General features: G+C 36.7%; 1 long non-coding RNA gene across 1 annotated transcript; it reads left to right on the forward strand.

Annotated features, from left to right (window-relative positions):
• The first annotated feature begins 4,429 nt into the window (after positions 1 to 4,429).
• LOC113327758 lies at positions 4,430 to 6,106 on the forward strand. Its single transcript, XR_003349192.1, has 4 exons — positions 4,430 to 4,753; positions 4,841 to 4,955; positions 5,034 to 5,103; positions 5,448 to 6,106. It is a non-coding gene; the product is annotated as an uncharacterized LOC113327758 (long non-coding RNA).
• Positions 6,107 to 16,733: the final 10,627 nt, after the last annotated feature.

The raw sequence follows: 16,733 nt of genomic DNA on the forward strand, positions 1-16,733 counted from the left end.
AACTCCCGCACTGCCACCACCTACGATCCCCAACTTAATAAGACCGTTGGATTGCTAGTAAGTATTGTTAATTACTTAATCGTTTAATATACACATAATATTATATTACCATATATATACTAATTATGTGTTGTATGTATGAAACTAGCGGCGTCGGCTTGGCAAGTTGAGGAAGCAGTTATGCTGCAAGTACGATGAAGGAGCGGGGCTATCCAATGAAGAAGTGAAGGAAGTCGTGGAAAATCTTGATAAAATTGAAGAAACTGACCCTAGTGCAAGGGATTTGTTCGGTGAAATTGGGAAGAAACCGACAGAAAATAATCAAAAGACCAATTGATTAACTATTTAGTTGTGTTTTTTTTTCTGGATGGTGGTTGTTACGTCTTGAACAATTACGAACTTGTTTTCTTTTGTACCTCATGACTAACTCTTTAGTTGTTTGGTTTGCTTTTAGTTTATGTCACCTGGATTAAGAACATTTAAGCAGAATCCAGTTGTTTGGTTTGTGTTGAACATGTTTAGGTTTCGAGTGATTGCTTTATGTTGAACATGTTTAGATATCTAGTGAAATGTTATTTTTGCAAGATTTATTTACTACTGCTTCCGGCATGGAAAAGCTTTGGTTCAACAACGCCGGTACAGGTTCCGACATGCGAGAAAATTACAGTTCATTGCCGGTTTCTTGTACAGGAAAGGAAATGTTTCATAAAACCATACCAGAACTAGAAGATTAAAAATTTCATGTTCCTGTATATAAATTGGAAGGTACCGGCATAGTCGTTTTTCTACAATCTATGCCGGTTTTATGATTTTTTCCCAAATTTTCATAGTCGACAGAAAACCGGCACTGTAATATTGGTTGCTTCTATGCCGACAGTCTGCTAGTTTTGAGTATAAATCCATTTCGAATGTTCTTTTATTTCATTCCTAAGAAGTCTATTATATTGGATTTGATATTTTAAATTAAAACATGCTAAAAAACATAAAATGGATTACATTTGGGTAAAGATTAACTATTTCCATCCCTTGTCAACAATTACGGAACCTTTGAGCGTTTCCCGAATCTGTTCGAAGACATCGTCCGGGATGGGGGTGTCAAGGATAATCTTCATTGGTTCTTCTTCTCTTTCAAAATATTCCATTCCCTTCATATAACACCCATCACACCCATCGATAGGCTTGCATTGTCCCTTGTGGTTTTCTCTTGACTCTGCTAGTTCAACAGCTTTGTCAAACCATTCAAACTCATCCCACTTTGGCTGATTCAAATACCTTAGAAACATTCTTCCATTTTCAGCATCATCAGTTTTTGCAATCCAAAACCGATGTGTCCCATCACAGCTTCTACACTTTGAATAAATAAAAGGATAGTCCATGGCTAGATGAGAAGGTTACTTGCAAATTTGACACTTGCAATGATGACTCTGTAAGAGAATATTATATTAGTTATGCGTCATAGTAGTGAAGATTATATTGTTAGTAATGTTTATTCTACTTACTTTGCAAATAGAGCTAGATGATGAATCTCCCATCCCTTGTGAAGCTTTAACCGTGCTTGCTTTATTGAGAGAAGGATTTTTTTTATTTGGTGGGTGGTTTGTGTAGATTTTTCCCAAGGAATGGGGGGTGTTATATACAAATGAATCACCAATGATCTTATTTTTCAAAAACCTAACCGGTTTTTTTTTGAATTTCACAAACACCGGCATAGTCGCTATTATAGATCCAATGCCGGTCTTTGTAACGGCATTGAATGTTGTTGTACAAACATGTCGGTAATGGTTGCATATTTGTCCCAATCTCTGTGAAGAAATTCCCTTGTACCGGCATGGTTAGCTTATGGAAAAAGTGTACCGGTACTTGGTGCCGGCATCTTATGTCACAATTACCTTAATGCCGGGTTTGGTGATTTTCAAAAAAAATAGTCGTTGAGATTTTTCTCTATATAAAGTGAGCTAATACTTGGGCCCAAAAGTCCAAAACTCGTGTGTTCTTATATATTTCCTTAACTTAGAAACTCTAAACCCTAGAATAATTATCTATAAATAGCTTAGTATAGTACCTAATCTCATATACAACGAATGGCATCGTTCGACTCGGAGGAAGATTTAGCAATCACCCAAGCATGGTACGCTGAAACTCGTCCTTTAACTATAGATAACAGCACGCGAGATTCCATGTGGTTGAAGATTTTTAACAAATTTATTCACGATTACAGTAACCCGAAAGGAAGAACATCCAAACAAATCGAGGAACAACACGACATCATCCTAAATGCGGTGGTTGAGTATCTAAAAATGAAACACCGGATCAATCACGCTACCCGCAATACATTTTCCCCTCAACAACTCGTAAGTATCTTTATGATTAATTCGACATAATCTACTCGTTTGTAAATTTTATGAAACAAACAAAGTTTGTGTGTTGTTTTTGTAGCATCAAGCCGTGAAAACGCGTTACTTACAAGAAAAGGGGGAAGCATTCATATTTGAAGCCAACGTCAACCATATTGTAACCAAAGTCACGGAGTACCACCAGCTGGGTGAATCGGAGACGGATTCTTCTTAAGAAGATTGATAGTTTAGTGGTGTTTGCTTAGGATTTTAGGGCATTTGGTTAGGTATTTCGTAAGGTTTTGTGGGTAGATCTCTATGTAAACGTTCAAGAGACTATAACTTGTCCACTAGGGTCGCCTAGAGGTTTAAAGGCTTGATGCACGTGCTAAGTGCATTTGTTGCTCCGTCGACAAGGATTACATTTGAAATAAATTACATTTCCGGCATTCTATGTTTACATAATTCCATTCCAGTAGTGATCCTTAGTTTTTAAAGAATTTCCTTATTCACAAAAAAAAAAAAAACATCTAATCTCTGAATGAATAGTGGGTACTACTGAAAAGATTTGCAATTGTCAGCTTGCAGAACATGTGTTCATTACCCCATTTTAAATATTAGTTTGTTCTTTAATGGTTTGCCTTACAAAAAGATTAAATGATTTTTTGGGTGTGGTGAATGATTCGGGCAGTTTACAACTAGATTAAGAAATATTTTCTGGTCACAATTCTAGATTCTTCTTTGAGCCTTTTGATTTATATCAAGTTGGACTGATTCTGAACACCAATTTGTTCATCTTCTTTTCATTATTGTGGAATCTGATATCAAGTTATTTAGTTTGCTATGATATTGTGATCAAGATTGTCTCCCTTTACCTTTAAATTCGGAAACAACGTCTATGATTTCCTTTCTTTTACCATTCCTTTTTTTTTTGTAATTCAGATATGTGACCGTTGAGATACTGCTCGTTTCTTTGTGTTTCTATGTGTTGATAGTTCAAAATGATTGCAGGAGGCAATGCTGTTTGATTTATCAGTCTTTTCTCCTTGACATAAAAAGTCTTATTGACATTATCCCGAATCATTTGAATTGCAGAACCTCATGTACAGATGTGACCCTCAAGAGGATCGTGAGAACAAATGAGGAGTATTTGGTGAACCTCTAGCAATTTTTCAGGTCTCTTTGGGGCTACGATCCTCACTACTTAAGGGGCTGTCAGCGGTGTGTGTAAGAATTTGACTGAGAAGGGGAATGCAACTTGATGCTGTTACATGAGGGATGGGGAAATCAAGGATGTTTATTTGTAAAAATCTTAAATCAAAGGAAGAACGCCTGCAGTGGCTTGCAGTGGCTTAATTGAAGATTATCTGTAAACTCCCATAGAAATTGCAGTGGCTTGCAATCAGATTTTACACTTGGGTGAGGCTGTGACCCAAGGCTTAACATTAGATAACTATTCAGCCAAAGAAACATGAAAATTGTCGGTTTAGTTGTGGCTATTATGTGTTGTTTTCACTTGTCAATTGGCTCGTAAAATCTCTGTTCCCGAATTTTTTTCCAAAATTTAACATTTAACTGTTGTGTATCTGGTAGGGTGAGATATTTTTTTACTGTCAATACTAATAGTGGAAACACTTCGGCAATGTAACATTACTTTGCTGAACAGATATTAGACCTTTAACCCCGATTTCATCATTACTTAGTACTAGCCATGTCTGTTTGATGCTCTAAGAGTTAGACCAAAAAAAGCTCCTACTAGAGCAGTGCAGTGCAATACTGGTGGTAGTGATCAAGATGATAACAATTCATCATGTACGCCATGGAAATTGAAACCTTAATAACTTTGAATTGTGTCTGAATGTAAGTTGAGTCAGCAAGGATCATTACTGGGCCAAATGTGGATTTAAGTCAAATATCTCAAACATTTCCTAACCGTTGGATCACCTATAACTCCCTTCATGAAACCCTAAAAGCTTAACCCTACAAATATCCTCAGTTCAGCCGCCTATTGATAAAGTGATAAACTTTCTTGTTCCATTTGGTTAACCTAGATCTCACAATTTTTCAGTCAAAAACAAAACCGCCGGCAAGTTTAGTTCATTCTCATATTGAGGCACCCTAACAAAAATATCTTCAGCCCAGCCGCCTTCTTTGATCAATTTTTTTCTCCACCTGTTTTAAATCTCAATAATTCATTCTCAATAATGGATAATTGTTCAAGAATATGTTCACTTCTTACTGATGATAACACCATTATGGTTACAATTACTCTCCTCATAATTCCACTGAAACTCCCAGAAGATGAAGAAGATCAAATCTTCATCTTGTTGTTGTTGATTCACTAGCATAATGGTATCTCCTCTCAAAACTCAAATCTGCACTGAATCATCCAGCTGGGGATCTCCGTTAAGTTGTTCAATGTAATATTTTTCACTTTTTGATTTGTTTTCTTCTCTTTGTTGAATTATTTGATTTTAGACTCATTAATTATTTTTTTTCTTGCGCAGCCAAAACAATCTATGAGATTTTTTCTTGGATGTTTCATGTGAAGCTCCACACCCAATGAGAATTAATCGTGATATCTTGCGGATTTTGCTCAAAGATTCTTCGGTTTAAATATTAGTAATGTTTTCTTCTTGTTACTTGGGTTCTTTTTCTGCTAATTTTGTCACTCAATAAAATTGTTGTTGCCTTACACAGGAAGAACCTGAGATGTTGGATTAATTGGAGGGGACAGGATGATTTGGGAACCGTGACCTTCTTTGTAAAGGTTTGACTTGTGCTTCTATAGTGTGTTCTGATAGCTCAAGTGTTTATTTGTTGGCATGAATTGGTGTTTATTTTAAGCAATTAGGTCCATTGTCTAGGTTTCACTTTTTTTCGTATTTTTTTCTTCTTTTTTTCGTATTTGAAGTAAATTATTTCTGTTTTTGGTGTTGTGCTTATGTCCGCTGTCTTCTAAGGTTTAGTTTTACATGGTTTACTTCTAAGATTTGTCAGCTACCCAGAGATTATTGTTTTGTTGTTTTGATCTTAAGGGTATTTAAAATTGTATGTTGTTAAAGATGTTAAATGTTAGTGGGTCTTGACTGGCCAAGGATTTGTGAATTGCAGTCTAGTGACCATGGGGATCCACATGCGCTAGCCAAGCTCATAGAGATTTATGCCTCGAAAACAAAGCAGGAAGAATTAAAGATATTGCAACAATGGGAGCAACAAACATGAGAATTAAATTGTTACATCTGATCTGGGTGAATCATGACAAGGATTTTCTAAGTTGTTCTTCGCAGTTTTTTGTTTTAGTATCCTCTTGTTTTGTTACTCAGACTGTATACTGTAGACTAGAGGTGTTACTTATCATATCAATTGAATTGCAGAACCTTGAGGGACGATGCTACACCCAAGATACTTTCGGATGGAGCACCAGGGAGTGTGAGAACAAACCGTGGAGCATGTTCATAGATTGATGTGAAACCCTGAGCAACGTCTCAAACCTCTGCTGCGACTTTTCAGACGTCGAAGAGGTTATGATCGCGAGACTATTGCTTTCTATGATACATTGATCCTGCTTGAGGGGTCTGCACGAATTTAATATAGAGGCGGTGAAATGGAATTGGAGCCCAAATGTGATAACTTGTATGTACTTCTCTAATTCGTGGATTTTGTAAGCAATTTAAACATGGAAGAAGGATCCCTGCAGTTTGTATTACTATGCAATCTTGTTAGATGGGTGTTCCTCTTGTTATTAACAAACTTAAACTGAAAACAATGTCAAAAAGCTCCCTTATGATTGATAAAGTTACGGAATGGGCATCGCACTCTCAGTCCTACATTGCTTCCATATTCTTTCAATTTACCGAGTTCCTTGCTGATTTGGGATTAAGGATAAGCTAACATCACATTCAAGAGCTTCTCCACGCATATATAAAAATCTTCTTAAAGAGAATGAATCAAGCAGTTTTTTGGGACTTACTGAATCCTGAATTAAGTCTGCCTTTAAGTTTTTATAATATTGTAAACATGATTGTGATTGGTTGCCCTTACCTCCATCAATTAAGAAACAATGTTGCTCAATTCTATCTTTTGGTGTCCTTGTCTTGTAATACAGAATGTACACCGTAGAGACGCTGTCGTTTCTTTGTGTTTCTATGTGGTGGTAGTTCAAAATAATTGCAGCAGCTTATGCTATTTTATTATTCTTTATCCTTGAAAAAACAAGTCTAATTAACATTATCAGTAATCATTTGAATTGCAGAACCTTATGTAACGACGCATGAGAACCACTGATGAGCGTTTGGCGTGGAACCTCTACAGCAATGTATCAGCTCTCGCTGAGGCTATGATCCTTACTCGAAACACTACTTACTTCTAGAACTTGATGCTTTTATATGGGGGATGGGGAAATGGATCTGCAGTCGAGAAGTTTTTTTATTTATTTTGGATCACAGGAAGAAAGGCTGCAGTTTGATATTATTATGCAGTGGCTTGTTAGACATAGGTTTCTACGGTGTAGTCCACTTGTTTTTAAGAAATTTAAACTTCAGGTGAGTATGGCCGTATGGGACTCTTCTGTTCTACTTTCCCGTCTTTTTACTTGGACATCATTTCTGGTTTCAAGCAATACAACAAGTTATTTATGATTTCATTATCACTTGTCATTTGGCTCGTAAAATCTATATTTCCTCCACAAGCAAATTCACATTGAACTGTTGCGTATTCCTACATGGCGAGTTACTTTTAATTGTGGTTCAATCACGCATTGAACACTAATAGTGGAACCACTTAGGAAATGTAACCTTACTTTACTCACCAACTAATATTACACCCGCAGTACTTGCTTATTCCTAGCCGTAACTGTTTCATGCTTAAGGAGTTTAACAAACAAACAAAAAAAAGAAAAACGCAGTGCGAGTGCAGTCATGCAGTTGATTAAGTAAATGATCATTACTGGGCCATTAATTAAAACATGAACCAAAACACTACAAGTCCACCACCCTTAAAGTCTTTTAACTCCCCAAACCAAAACACTACAAGTCCACCACCCTTGAATTCTTTAACTCTCCAAACGTTGATCTAGATCAGGTATCTGAACATTTCCTAACCGTTGGATCACCTATTTAGCTTCCTTAGGAAACCTGAAAGCTCAAGGTAACCCTACGAATATGTAAGGTTCACTTCAGCCGTCTGTAGATAAAACTTTCATGTTCCATTTTGTCGACTTAGATCTCACAATTTTTCTGCCTAAAAAATGAAATTCTTTCTGAATTATGGATGAGTTTTGAAGAAAATGTTTCTCTCCAATTGTTGATCTTAACTTTGTGATGCTTACTGCTACTTGTCTTCTGTTCATCATTTCTACGAAACTTCTATGGAATTTCCGGAAGAAGAAGATAAAGATGAAAATCTAATCTTGTTGTTGATGATTCAACAGGACAATGATATTTCCTCTCAAAACTCAACTGTATCCCATAAACTTGTCAGGATTTCCTTTGGGAATAATCACTGACAACCGCGGAATAACGGATCTTGAGATATTATTATGAATAATAAGTAAACCAAGCACAAGCAACTATAATAATATGATAAAGATAAATCAACTCACAAGACACAAGATTTATAGTGGTTCGACCAATACATACAACTTGTATATATTGTCTACGTCCACTTTGAGCCGCACCAACTCAAATCCACTATGAAGAAAAACGATTACAACGTCGTGTGAATCCCAACAAACCCTTGTTTACACCGGAACAATTACCCGAGACGATAACCTTTTCTCTTGTTCCTCACCGATCTCTTAATCGTTTTCTACACAATGCACAAATTCTACAAGGCCTAATTACCTATGTATATAGGTTACAAACTTGGCCACCAAGAATTCTAACCGGTTTAGGAAACCCCTTCCCTAAATAACCACGGCTAAGTTTAGGAAATAATTAATTAGTCTTCAATAACTAACAATCTCCCACTTTGAAGACTTATTGATTGTCTTCCATTCTTCGACTTTGGATTGACGGTGCTAAAACATCTTCCTTGTTAGTGAGTCTCCCCTCCCAGATCCTCATTCTGAGAGACCAACTAAAGCCTTGCAGAGCTTTAGCTTGTCTGATGTAACTCCCTTGGTAAACATATCCGCCGGATTCTTCGAACCAAGAATATTCCCGAGCTTCAACTCTCCTTCTTCTAAGAGATATAGAATGAAATGATAACGGATATCTATATTCTCCGTCCTATCATGATAGGCTGAGTTCTTGGCTAAATGTATAGAAATTTTACTGTCGCTAAAAAGAACATTATCTCCTTGTTCCTTTCCCAAATCAGCTAATAATCCTTCGCTTCCGTCACCTCTACGTACTCCGCTTCCGTAGTAGACAATGCCACCAACTTATGTAACCTTGAGTTCCAACTCACTGCAGCTGACCCCATAGTATAAACATTACTGGTCGTACTTCGCCTTTTATCTACATCACCTACGAAGTCTGCATCCACATAACCCCTCAAAGTAGAACCACCTTTTCCATAACACAATGGTACGTTTGTGTTACCTCTCAAATACCTGAGAATCCACTTCACAGCTTCCCATTCTTGTTTTCCTGGGTTGCTTGCATATCTACTCACTACTCCCACTGCATGTGCAATATCCGGTCTCGTGCACACCATAGCATACATTAGACTCCCAATAGCCGAAGAGTATGGTACGTTAGCCATGTAAACCTTTTCTTCATCTGTCTTCGCACACTGCATACTTGAAAGACTAATTTGACTTCCAAGTGGAGAACTAACTCGTTTAGCATTCTCCATATTGAACCTTTTCAACACTCGTTCAATATATTCATCCTGACTAAGCATAAGTACACCCTTAGCTCTGTCTCTTATGATCCTCATACCAAGAATCTTGTTTGCTTCACCAAGATCTTTCATATCAAAATCACTTGCTAATTGTTTCTTCAAATTCTCAACTTCTTGTAGAAATGTTCCAGCAACCAACATATCATCCACATACAGTAGTAATATGATGTAGTCAGAACCAATCCTTTTGAAGTAACAACAATGATCTGCATTACACCGTGAGTAACCACTTCTATGCATGAATTTATCAAACTTCTTGTACCACTGTCTCGGGGCTTGTTTTAAACCATACAAACTCTCCTTTAGCTTGCACACCGTCTCTTCCTTTCCTTTTACTATGAATCCTTCTGGCTGCTTCATGTAAATTTCTTCATCTAGGTCACCATGAAGAAAAGTTGTCTTTACATCCAACTGTTCAAGGTAGAGATCTTCAGAAGCCACTAGACTTAACACTACTCGAATAGTAGTCATCTTCACAACTGGAGAAAATATCTCGTTGTAATCAACACCAGGTTTTTGCTGGTAACCTTTCACAAACAACCTCGCCTTGTAGCAAATTTCTCCATTTGCTTCGTATTTCATCCGATAAAACCACTTGTTATGCAACGCCTTCTTACCTCTTGGTAATTTTAATAAAACACAAGTGCCATTCTCATCAAGTGAATTTATCTCATCCTCCATAGCAAGTTGCCACTTGCTTGAATCATCATCCTCTAGTGCTTCCTTAATATCTTCAGGTTCGCCTCCATCCGTAAGTAATAGATATTTCAAAGCATACCTTGGGTTTGGTTTAGGAGTTCTTGATGATCTTCGCACTTCTTGTGAAACTGTAGGAATAACTCCCACTGCAGTAGAAGTATCTTCAACTTGTACTTCTAAACCATCAGCAACATCATGCTCTTCTTGTTCCACACTTCTTCCAGAAACATCATCAATATCGTTATACAACTCCTTATCGACGTTGCTTGACCTGACATCTTCAACTTGTGATGTATTCATGTCCTTTTACAGCTCATTCTCATTAAAAGTGACATCTCTACTTCTAGTAACTTTGTGACCCTCATAGTCCCAAAGTTTATACCTAAAAGCGTCAATTCCATAACCAAGGAATATACACTTCTTTGCTTGAGCACCTATCTTAGACCTCTCACCGGGACTAAGATGAACATATCCAACACAACCAAAAACTTTCAAATAGGAAAGATTTACCTTTTTGCAAGTCCAAACCTCCTCTGGTATCTTCATATCTAATGGACTACTAGGTGTGTTGTTAATTAGATAAGCAGCTGTCTCTGTTGCATGTGCCGAGAAGGTCTCGGGCAAACCTCATGCACCTTGCACGTGCACATTCAACGTCCAATTCATACGTTCTGCTACTCCATTCTCCTGTGGTGTCCTTGGAACTGTCCTCTCCAAACAAATTCCATTTGTAGCACATAACTGTAAGAATTCTGTTTTGTCATACTCACCACCGTTGTCTGACCTTAGACACTTTAACTTCAGATCAGTTTCTGTTTCAACCAAAGCTTTCCACTTCTTAAACACTTCATACACCTCGAACTTATTCTTCATGAAGTAAAGCCACACCTTCCTTGAGTGATCATCAATAAAGGTAACATAATACTGGAACCCGCTGTGATATGCAACATCAATTGGTCCCCATACATCCGTGTGAACCAAATCAAGTTTTGCACTTCTCAAGTCTCTTCCTCCTCTACTGAAACTAACTCATTTTTGCTTTCCAAGAACACATTCTTCACAAAAACTCATATCAACAGACTTCACCTTAGGTAGATATCCTCCCGAACATAGAATCTTCATGTTCTTCTCACTCATGTGCCCTAATCTTCTAAACCATAAGTTAGTGTCTTCACCACTACTATCCACTGCTAAAGTAGTTCCATATGAAGTCCGGTATAGAGTACCGACTCTAACTCCTCGAGCTAACACCATAGACCCTTTCTTTACTTTTCAATTTTGTTTCGTTAACACATCTTCACAGTCATCATCACAAACTTGGCCCACATACACCAAGTTCTTCTTCAAATTTGGAACGTGTCGTACATCCTTCAATTTCCATGTCGAACCATTGACTTTCAAGATCACATCACCCAAACCGATGATGCCGCATGCTTCACCACCACCTAAGAATACTTGTCCATAGTATCCTTCTTTATAAGAGATCATAATACTCTTATCACCCGTTGCATGGAAAGAAGCTCCCGAGTCTATAATCCAAGACTCATCTTGCTTGTCCTCAGAGAGTAGTAAAAAACCTTCCGTAATCACCTTCTTGTTATCAACAAGGACCTTCACCGGTTCCGCAGCTGCAACTACGTTGACCTCTTCTTGATTACCTTTGTTTCAACCATTATTAGAACCTTTGTTTTACGGACAATCGTGCTTGTAGTGTCCTACTTTCTTACACGCCCAACACTCAACAACACCTCTAGGGCGGGATTGAGATCTCCCCCTAGACTTTCCTCTAGACTTCCATCTAGTCTTGTTGGTGTTCCTATTTGAACTTCTGCCTATATCTTCTTCCTGCATACTTAAGGCTGAGCTTGAAGTACTAGAACCATAACCTTGTTCTATTCTTCTCTCCTCTTCATCAATTAACCTTTGCTGCACATCATCAAGCTTCAACTTCTCGCTCCCCGCAGAATTTCTAATGGTTGTCCTTGCGGTCTCCCAACTCTTTGGCAATGACGACAACAACCGTAAAGCTTGAACTTCATCCTCAAAAGTAATACTAACTTTTGAAAGCTGAGAAATAATCGAGTTAAACTTCCCAAGATGTGCTGAAATCGCTTCGCCTTCTTGCATCTCCAGATTAAATAATTGTTCACACAACATAATCTTTCCCGAGGCTAATGACTTTTGATACAACTTTTCAAGTTTATCCATAAGATCCTTCGTACTAGTTTCCTCTTGTACGTTATTGTAGACTTCCTCCGTTAGACATCTACGGATCACGGCTACACACTTGCGATCAAGAGTTGTCCATTCATCGTCCTTGCGTGCTCCCTTTTTCGCAACTCCACCCAATGGATCATCAATGTCTTTCTCATATAGGTAGTCTTCAATCTGAGACTTCCAAAACGCAAAGTTCTTCTCATTAAAAACTTTAACCCTAGCTACCGTACTTTCGTTATTATCACCCATAACTCCCACTCCAATCGTACTACGATAAACCCTAAAGCTCTAACCCGAGCTTTGATACCAGTTGTCAGGATTTTCTTAGGGAATAATCACTGACAACCGCGGAATAACGGATCTTGAGATATTATTATGAATAATAAGTAAACCAAGCACAAGCAACTATAATAATATGATAAAGATAAATCAACTTACAAGACACAAGATTTATAGTGGTTCGACCAATACATACAACTTGTATATATTGTCTACGTCCACTTTGAGCCGCACCAACTCAAATCCACTATGAAGAAAAACGATTACAACGTCGTGTGAATCCCAGCAAACCCTTGGTTACACCGCAACAATTACCCGAGACGATAACCTTTTCTCTTGTTCCTCACCAATATGCTCTCACAACGAAATCCTAGTTTTAGCCCTAAAAGCTATACAAGAAATCTCTCACCGATCTCTTAATCGTTTTCTACACAATGCACAAATTCTACAAGGCCTAATTACCTATTTATATAGGTTACAAACTTGGCCACCAAGAATTCTAACCGGTTTAGGAAACCCCTTCCCTAAATAACCATGGCTAAGTTTAGAAAATAATTAATTAGTCTTCAATAACTAACAAAACTATCCGTTGGTAGTTCCATCTCTGCATTCTTGAATAAATCCGCAAGAAATTGTTCCCTGCTATCTATAAGGAGATAAGGCAGGCATGAGATTGATATCTGTTCATCGTGTCATTCCTTATTGCTCTCTGCAGCTACAACTTCTTGTCCATGCCCTGTACCAACGATCTCAAGACATGGCTCTCCTTGGATTTTATCCAATGATCCATAATTAATCAATTTGATCCAGATAATACATCCAAAATGAATAAGTAGATGTCAAGATGTACCTCATTATTTTGTTTGCTTAATTATATGAATTAGCTACAAGATCCAGACTTGCTACCCACAGGTCTCCCTCATCATTTGGCATGGGTTTTGGTCATTTAGTTTGGATTGTGAGATTGTCTGTCGCTACACCTTTAAATCTACTTTTAACCACCGAAGGAGAGATTGGAGCACATACCACATTTTTCTCATCATCCTTCATCACAACTGCGTTGACGACGACATGAAAAATTGCCGCAGTTGATAGATCATATAGGACGAAGGGAACTAAACCCACACCAAAAGACACCAAAAGAAAAATGCAAAAACTCAATGGAGAGCTAAAAGGGACTAGTCTCTTCAGATTATCATAGAAAACGGACTTTTATCAAGGAGAAACACTCCTACATCGTTAACTGTACCGTGCCAGATGCAATCTCATGATATTCACATTCAGGTTAAAGTACTCTTGGCAATCTTGTGTATAAACTGCAATAAAACAAACAGAGAAGAAGAGAAATGCAAACCCAATTAAATGAAACCAAAGTCGAGGCAATGATTATATCCTCTAGCCTTAAGACAGATTCACCCCGCACTGGCGCTTACGGATTATCGATGTCTGTCTTCCAGGATATAACGGCTATCTTCTCGATGTAGTAGAACTCCAAACTTCGAGAAACGATCGAACCAAACTTAAAGTGATAAACTCTCTTTAACACAAAAAAACTTGAAAGATGATTTCAGAATGCAGTAGAGTGATAATTAGGTTTCTAATTGATTTCTATCTCTAAGTATGTGCAGGGTATTTATTGAAATTACTAGTACCTCTTGATGAAGAGTCATGATGCTTCAAATACCTCTTCAATGAAGAATCATGATACTTGAAGGATTTCTCAAGGGATGCGTCTTTTGAATTCAAACTGAATTCCCGATGAGTTGTTTCCCTTCACGCCTGGTTTTAGGTTTCTTCCCGTTTCAAACTTGAAACTATCTTAATAGGCCAAATTAGGATTAAGTCCATAACTACTAAACCAGTCCAACACCCAGATCCAAAAGGTACTAATTAAAGGAGTTTTCCATTCATATACAGAAAATTGGATTCAATTTTCCAACAAGTACTCTTACGCTGCAAGCATTGGTACCCTAACATAGATGTAATTAAGAACCAGGATTGATCTAAGCTAAGCTGATGTACATATCCACGCAATATCTGTATTAACTTTTCTTCTTACTGTAATAAAAACCAAGAAATAAAGTGCACTATGCCCGTGACGTCATCTAAGGATCAACAGTTCCATGCTTGGCATGTGTCTTTATTGCACTTACTATGTGATCATGGCGTAGAATCATTACTACCAATCTTACGGCTACCACCACACATACTGCCCATACGTGTTATCATGTTACCCAACACATCCAATAAGTGCCTAACACAGTCATCATTTAAGTTTATCGAGGCCCTGGACAATTCTTCCAACACGTTGCCGATACGCTGGAAAACAACTCTGGCGTCTGTGCTTACCGAAGCATCCAGCTGCAGCAATTCTCCCAAAGCGTACACGGTGGCAGTGACTGTAACTAATTTATATGCATAAGTAGTTGTTTTTAAGCATAATAATAGTAATAAGGGTCCTGTTAACTTGTATACCCGTATAAGGTTAACAGGGTTATTCAAATATTTTATTCTTATCAAATTTGGAGAATTTTATCGTTTTTCTTATTAAATTTAGAGAATCTTATCGAAATTGTAAATGGTGGGACCATTACTGATTTTTATACTGGTGGGGTGAATACATGATTTCCCAAATTAACTTTTAATATAATACTCCCTACATTCGGATTTAGTGGATAAAATAGATTTCTTCCCCTAATTTTTCCTTATTTGTCCCTACATAGTAATCAGTTCCTAATTTAGAAACTTGTGTTTGTCTCTATTAAGAACCATTAATTATCCAAATAATTAATTATAGTAAAGGATATTTGTGGAAAGAAAACTGTTCTCTAATCTATTTCTTAATATCCATGTAAAATCCAATTTCATCAACTAAATCCGAATGGAGGGAGTATATATTTCATACTATTTCTTCTCTCTCAATATTTTAATGTTTAGATTTTGTTATGTTTCTCTCTGCGAAGTTTTCATAGTAAAGATAACATTAGATTATTGGGATTTGGACAATATATAATTGATCGACTAACGAAAAATCCTTCACCATTCTGAAGTTTTTCTAAAAAATTAGAACACACATAGAAGATCTTTTTTTAGGCGTGTAAGGTTAAATTAGACAGCACAACTGCCCTCTATGATTGTCAAATTTGTGGCCCCGGTATTTGATGCTCTAAGAAAAGAAGGTATACGAAATTAGGTATTTTATTTATTTATTTTTCAAAGATTGGTTACTGATTAGTTGTTTGAGTTTTCTAAGAACATTGATGCAACATGAGTTGAAAGTACCAAATCGATGGATCATGATCGTAAAACAATGTGTACATATCTATTAATCATGTTGTGGAAACTTAAATCAGTAGTTGAAGTTTGTTTTGATGATGATGTAAAATACAAGTTATACAACAAAGATAACAGTTTGAATTTACGGTTCTACTCCCTTCATACCACAAATATAGGCGGAAAATGCAATATCTCTTATATTAAGATTTTTTTTGTATTATATATGTATATATATATTTATACATTCTCTTTATTTTTTTTTTGTATTTATCATATTTCCAATACTAGAAACATTATCTCAATTGTGGCGATACGAATATTTATTAGATAAGGGTGATATGTGGAAAAACTCATCTTGAAATTGGAGTTCCGCCTATTTAATGATGGGACAACCAAAATCTAAGACTCCACCTATACATGTGGTACGGAAGGAGTAGTAATAAATATGTGAAACTACTAATCAGAGATCCTGCAAAAGAGAACTCTTATGGGTTCCACTTATACAAGTAAACATAATTATTGTGGGTACTTTAGAGAATTACATTTAATTAAATATAGGAATTTATCTTTCCAACAAGAAAAAAATTCCGATGAGACAATGTAAAAACCAATGCATAATACTCCCTCCGTCAGTTTATATGGCAAAATAGTATTTTGCACAAAGATTAAGAAAGATTACCCTAGGTTAGTATTTAATGTTTCAAGTTTTTGGATGTCTAGGTTTTTGTTGTTTAGTTGGAAAAATTCAAATTAGAGGAAATATATAGAGAAAAGTATTTAAAAGTGTCTTGAAACTTGAAATACCCAATTTTTCATGTTATGGCATGATTCCAAGTTAAGGAAAAATTAGGATAAAAGGTGGAAAAATATGAAGTATAGCAAATATTCTAGGACAAAAAAAATCCCCAATTTTGACATCTAAACTAGGACGGAGGGAGTAATTAAATAATCCTATAACATGTATAAGGTTTACAAGTTAATAAGCCCCAATAGTAAAACAATTAATAAGCCCCAATAGTAAAACAAATTAATAAGTCCCAATAGTAAAACAATTAATATTTGAAGACTTTTTTTTAGTGG

Source organism: Papaver somniferum, unplaced genomic scaffold, assembly GCF_003573695.1.
Source record: "Papaver somniferum cultivar HN1 unplaced genomic scaffold, ASM357369v1 unplaced-scaffold_107, whole genome shotgun sequence".
Lineage (NCBI taxonomy): Eukaryota > Viridiplantae > Streptophyta > Magnoliopsida > Ranunculales > Papaveraceae > Papaver > Papaver somniferum.